The 6,672-nt window shown below is 43.1% G+C and overlaps 1 non-coding gene across 1 annotated transcript; it reads left to right on the top strand.

Moving 5' to 3' along the window:
- The first annotated feature begins 6,370 nt into the window (after window positions 1-6,370).
- On the top strand, window positions 6,371-6,443 carry TRNAK-UUU (transfer RNA lysine (anticodon UUU)). Its single transcript has one exon. It is a non-coding gene; the product is annotated as a tRNA-Lys (tRNA).
- The last annotated feature ends 229 nt before the right edge of the window (window positions 6,444-6,672 follow it).

The raw sequence follows: 6,672 nt of genomic DNA, 5'->3' as shown, positions 1-6,672 counted from the left end.
CCCCATGGTCTATACAACCCATGGAATTCTCCAGGCCAGAATTCTGGAGTAGGTAGCCGTTCCCTTCTCCAGGGGATGTTCCCTACCCAGGGATCGAACCCAGGTCTCTCACATTGCAGGCAGATTCTTTAACAGCTGAGCCATAAGGGAAGCCCAAGAATACTGGAGTGCGTAGCCTATCCCTTCTCCAGCAGATCTTCCCCACCCAGGAATCCAACCCGGGTCTCCTGCATTGCAGGCGGATTCTTTACCAACTGAGCTATAACTATGATGATAGTGCACATGAGAGAAACTCGCGTAAAATACCAAATGAAGAGAAAGCAAAGTCCTAGGACCCAAAAGCGAAATTAACAAGGCCATAGGACTTTTAATTTTTAATTTTATATTGGAATAGAGTTGGTTCATAATGTTGTGTTAGTTTCAGGTGTACAGCACAGTGAATCAGTTATATATATACATGTACCTCTCTTTTTCAGATTCTTTCCCCATATAGGTTATTGGAGAATATTGAGTAGAGTTCCCTGTGCTATACAGTAGGGCCTTGTTGATTATCTATTTTATATATCATAGTGTGTATGAAATTAATGCCAAAGTCCTACTTTATCCCACCCCCCACCTTTGCCCTTTGCTAACAATAGGGTCATAGGTTTAGAGGGTTGATATACAAACATCAAATACATTTCCATAGAACAGTAATGAAAAATGTATATATAAAATTGTAAAAGAAAATAGGATTTAAAAGCACTGAAAATATCAAAACCTAACATGCAGGGATGAATTGACAAAATGGGCAAAAGAAGACATGCAGGTGCCCACTGAGCAAACGCTAAAGTGATGAAAGCATCTGGTCATTAGGGAAAGAGCCACTAAAACCATAGCAGAGGCCACTCCACACGCTATGGAAGAAACAGAGCCGTGCTGGGCCTCATCGTATCACTTCTGACCCCTCTGTGGGCCAGTGAGGCGGGAGGAGGTGGCCTCCGGGGGCCTAAATGCCCCAGGCTCCTTTCCCCACATAAACAGCCGTGGGGCAGGGAGTCAGTTAGTCCATAGGCTGGCGGGGAGCAGAACACTTGCTCAGAAATGCCTTCCAGCCTTTGTTTCCACCTCATTCCAAGTGTTCTCTGCAGCTTTCATGAGGAAAGCATTCCAAGATAAAAACTTGCCTGTGTTTCTACAAAGGCTCCAGCCTTGCTTTCTTTCTTTCTTTTTTTTTTTAATTTTATTTTATTTTTAAACTTTACATAATTGTATTAGTTTTGCCAAATATCAAAATGAATCCACCACAGGTATACATGTGTTCCCCATCCTGAACCCTCCTCCCTCCTCCCTCCCCATACCATCCCTCTGGGTCGTCCAGTGCACTAGCCCCAAGCATCCAGTATCGTGCATCGAACCTGGACTGGCAACTCGTTTCATACATGATATTTTACATGTTTCAATGCCATTCTCCCAAATCTTCCCACCCTCTCCCTCTCCCACAGAGTCCATAAGACTGTTCTATACATCAGTGTCTCTTTTGCTGTCTCGTACACAGGGTTATTGTTACCATCTTTCTAAATTCCATATATATGCGTTATTATACTGTATTGGTGTTTTTCCTTCTGGCTTACTTCACTCTGCATAATAGGCTCCAGTTTCATCCACCTCATTAGAACTGATTCAAATGTTTTCTTTTTAATGGCTGAGTAATACTCCATTGTGTATATGTACCACAGCTTTCTTATCCATTCATCTGCTGATGGACATCTAGGTTGCTTCCATGTCCTGGCTATTATAAACAGTGCTGCGATGAACACTGGGGTACACGTGTCTCTTTCCCTTCTGGTTTCCTCAGTGTGTATGCCCAGCAGTGGGATTGCTGGATCATAAGGCAGTTCTATTTCCAGTTTTTTAAGGAATCTCCACACTGTTCTCCATAGTGGCTGTACTAGTTTGCATTCCCACCAACAGTGTAAGAGGGTTCCCTTTTCTCCACACCCTCTCCAGCATTTATTATTTGTAGACTTTTGGATCGCGGCCATTCTGACTGGTGTGAAATGGTACCTCATAGTGGTTTTGATTTGCATTTCTCTGATAACAAGTGATGTTGAGCATCTTTTCATGTGTTTGTTAGCCCTCTGTATGTCCTCTTTGGAGAAATGTCTATTTAGTTCTTTGGCCCATTTTTTGATTGGGTCATTTATTTTTCTGGAGTTGAGCTTGTAGGAGTTGCTTGTATATTTTTGAGATTAGTTGTTTGTCAGTTGCTTCATTTGCTATTATTTTCTCCCATTCTGAAGGCTGTCTTTTCACTTTGCTAATAGTTTCCTTTGATGTGCAGAAGCTTTTAAGGTTAATTAGGTCCCATTTGCTCATTTTTGCTTTTATTTCCAATATTCTGGGAGGTGGGTCATAGAGGATCCTACTGTGATGTATGTCAGAGAGTGTTTTGCCTATGTTCTCCTCTAGGAGTTTTATAGTTTCTGGTCTTACGTTTAGATCTTTAATCCATTTTGAGTTTATTTTTGTGTATGGTGTTATAAAGTGGTCTAGTTTCATTCTTTTACAAGTGGTTGACCAGATTTCCCAGCACCACTTGTTAAAGAGATTGTCTTGCTTTCTAATTTATTCTCTGAAGTGCCCTTTAAACTCCATGGTAATGGCAGCAGGAAAACACAAGGAGGAAAAATGAGCCATGGAATAAAGTGTATTTTGGAAAATTCACCTCTTGTATGACCACGTCTCCACTGGAAGCTCTGCAGCCAAGGCAGGGAGTTGGCAGGTGGGGGGAGTACAGCTGGGGGCTCCCTCCAGGGGGTGCTAGTGGTGAGGAACCCACCTGTTAAGAAGCAGGTTTGATCACTGGGTCAGGAAGATCCCCTGGAGGAGGAAATGGCAACCCACTCCAGTATTCTTGCCTGGAGAATCCCATGGACAGAAGAACCTGGCAGGCTACAGTCCATGGGGTTGGAAAGAGTCAGAGACGACTTACTGACTTAGCACACATAGCACTCTGGGGATGACAGCAAGGTTAACAGGACTCTGAGGAGCAACACACCTAATTTCATGATGACCCTCCCTCACAGACCTCCCCCCAACTCTTCAAAATACACCTTTTGATTGTCTTTCATTATAAATAAAAGATGATGGATGTATCAAGCAAATAGGATGGATTTATTCTAAAGTACATCCTATGACCAAACAACCAGATTCTGAGGCTGTCTAAGTGATTTCCTCTGGGCAAGCTCCATGGAAGAACCCAAGTCTGTACTGTCGTTGTTCTTTAGTCTCTTCAGTCGTGTCCGACTCTTTGTGACACCATGGACTGTAGCCGGACAGGATCTTCTGTCCATGGGATTCTCCAGCAAGAATACTGGAGCGGGTTGCCGTTTCCTTCTCCAGGGGATCTTTCCAACCCAGGGATCGATCCTCTGTCTCCTGCTTTGGTGGGTGGATTCTTTACCACTGAGCCACCAGGGAAATCTGAAGTCTATATTCAATGCGTTTAAAAACACCCAACTCTCATTGCTCCCAGGGGTTTCTTTGAATGTAAGAAGTAAATTACTAAATCATATTTATATGCATGAAGTGATCTTATCTGTACCATAGTGAGGGTACAGGAAAACAGATACAAATATTTGTCTACAAATATTTGGTATGCGTTCTCAGTTCAGTTCAGTTCAGTTCAGTCGCTCAGTCATGTCCGACTCTTTGTGACCCCATGGACTGCAGCATACCAGGCCTCCCTGTCCATTACCAACTCCTGGAGTTTACTCAAACTCATGTCCATTGAGTCAGTGATGCCATCCAACCATCTTATACTCTTCATTCTTCATGTGTTCTCAGTTTGCCTTTAACCCATGCTTATGATGTCAGCAAGCCTGTTGTTGTTTTCCAGGAGTGCTTCTAAGTATCAGTCCAGGCAACCAAATTGTGTGTATGTCTACTGGAAGGTTGGTTTAGTAAACTGAGAAATAGTTTCAGTAATGGCAAACCACTCCAGTATTCTCTGAAAAGTTCCATGGACCGAGGAGCCTGGTGTCTAACATTAACCCGGCTCCTAACATTAATCCTCCAGGCTACAGTTCACCAGGTGGCAAAGAGCTACTGAGCACATTCAGTATCACAAAGGTATCACAGTCATTACATTGAAAAAACCAGTTCATTTCTTGTCTAAGGAACAGATATCTCCCTTACAGAAATTTCATAAAAATTTATATTTGTGTGTATATGTACTTTGACTTTAAAATCTGGATGTTCTCTCATAGAAAGGAGCACTGGGTCTGGGAGGTTTGCAGAGTGGGCTCATGATATTCATGGTAATATTACAAGAAAGGTCCTGAAATTTTCCAGAACTTAAATTTGAGGTGACACATCTGATTCAGTTATTCAATATTTAAATATTGGGATGATGACCTTGATCACTTCTGAAGGCCAGGGCAGTGCAAGTTCTCTGCCTTATCCACAAGTTGGGAGAGGAAACAGAACAAAGCCCTGCTCTATGACTTAGCCATAGGGAGTGTATGGCACAAAGAACCTGGAGAACCCGTCATGGTCGCCTGTGTGGAGACAAGCAGGGGCAGAGCACAGAAGTGGTCACTGGGTCATTGACCTGCCGTCTGTCCTCTTGGGCCTGGGAGCCTTACAGCGCAGAGATGGTCATCAGACTCCATCCCTGAGGAGGCTTTGTGCTCTGGGTTGTTCTTGAGCTGGGTGACTTGTCTGCCTCCTGGAGACCAGGGGACCCAAGACACATCTGTTGTCTCCCACACAACTTACGGACATTTATTTCCTTGTGGCTGAGGGTAACATTAACCCTCTTCTCCCCTCTGTGTAGAGAAATGCTCTAGGTCTGAACAAAGTGAACATTCTAGGTTCCTAAACCTTTCCCTGAGCAGAGTTTGAAAGCAGAGAAATAGGAAGATGGTATTTGAATCTAGAATTCTCATTTTAGAGCAATACCCAGGGAATCTTAGACTCCCGGAACTGCCTTTTCTCTAGCCTTTAGGTCCTTCCTGCCTCTCTCTCTCTCTTTTTCTTTCATTCCTTCTGTCTCCTTTCCTTTCCCTTCCTTCCTCCCTTTCTTTTTTCTCTTTCCTTCTCTCTTTCAGTCAGTCAAAGAGACTTCAAGTCTATAATTATCTTTCTAGGAACTCCTTAAACTAACAGGGAATAAACTTCTCAACCAACACCTTTATACACAAGGTGGTGTGATGAACAGGGCAAGGGTTTCACCACCTGGAGCTCTGATGACAGACCCACTGCCTTCTCTTTGGGAAGAGCAGCAAGCTTTGTGTTCCCTTGCTCCATGTCCACAGAAATGATTCTATGATTTGCTCTGGTCTTCCTCTGCAGGCTGCCCCCTCACTGCTTCCTGACAAGAAGGAAGAGGCTGTGGGTGACCTCCACCCTTCCCTGAACTCCACTCTCAACAGGCTTTGGGGGAGATAGAACGGCCTCCACAAGCTTCTGCTCCAAAACCATTGCAATGAGAGAAAATCAAGTCCAGTTTTATTTGTTTACTGCTAGGAGCCTACCCCACTTTGAAAGAAAATTAAATAAGAATAACATTTTCATAAGTTGATTTTTCAGGAGAAAGAGTAGATATTTAAACTATTATAACATCCATGATCTTTCAGATGAAAATTTTCACCTAAAGAAAGGAAAGCAATCTCATCAGGTGCCAGTTTTGAGGGGTTTTGTTTTTTTTTTTTTCAAATAAAAATTTAAAAGGTGAAAATGTAACATGAAATTATAAAAGCTTGAATAAATAGATCTATGTTTCGGGGGTCCATTGTAGGTACCAGCATATGCTTTATATTTCACAAAATAGATGTTGCTAGCATTTAGATATCCAGGGCTGCCAGAACTGCAAATGTTTCCTTAGAGACCTTTTAAAGCAGAAATCTATTTAATTCATAAAAAATTTTAATGAAAATAATAATGGCGATGTTACAGTTCCAGATGTTAGAGTCTTTAAACCAAATTTTCTCTTTCCTCTTATAGAACCTTGGTCTCTGCAGGTGAGTGGCATTGCACTGTCCAAGGCACAGACAGACAGGTATTTATCCCCTAATTCACAATGTGAAAGGCGAAAAGTGGAAGTTGCTCAGTTGTACCTGACTCTTTGCGACCCCATGGACTATAGCCTACCAGCCTCCTCTATCTATGGGATTCTCCAGGCAAGAATACTGGAGTAGGTTGCCATTCCCTTCTCCAGGGGATGTTCCTGACCCAGGGATTGAACCTGGATTTCCTGCACTGCAGGCAGATTCTTTACCATCTGAGCCACCAGGGAACCCACGGCCCAACAAGGGGCACCAAGGCCTGTGACTCTCTGTGGCAACTCGGGTTCATGCTCAGTCTTTAGACTCTTCTCAGCCTCAAAGCCTGGGTAGCTCAGCTGGTAGAGCATCAGACTTTTAATCTGAGGGCCCAGGGTTCAAGTCCCTGTCCAGGCAGCAAAAAGTAAACAAATAAACAAAACAAAAATGTCTCTTGATAACAACATTTAGACTTTTTTCGGGCTTCCCAGGTGGCTCAGACTGAAAAGAATCTGCCTGCAATGCAGGAGACTGCACTCCGTGACTTACTTCCTAGGCTTGTGTGCTTGTCTTTAGCTGCATGATTTAAGGATGAGACTCAGGAAGGATAGAAAGGGTTTCTTGGCATATATAGTAGGAAAGGTAG

The sequence above is a fragment of the Bos mutus genome, chromosome 12 (assembly GCF_027580195.1).
Source record: "Bos mutus isolate GX-2022 chromosome 12, NWIPB_WYAK_1.1, whole genome shotgun sequence".
NCBI classification, from domain to species: domain Eukaryota; kingdom Metazoa; phylum Chordata; class Mammalia; order Artiodactyla; family Bovidae; genus Bos; species Bos mutus.
Note: the sequence above shows the minus strand (reverse complement) of the source record. Positions and strands in the feature narration are given on the sequence as shown.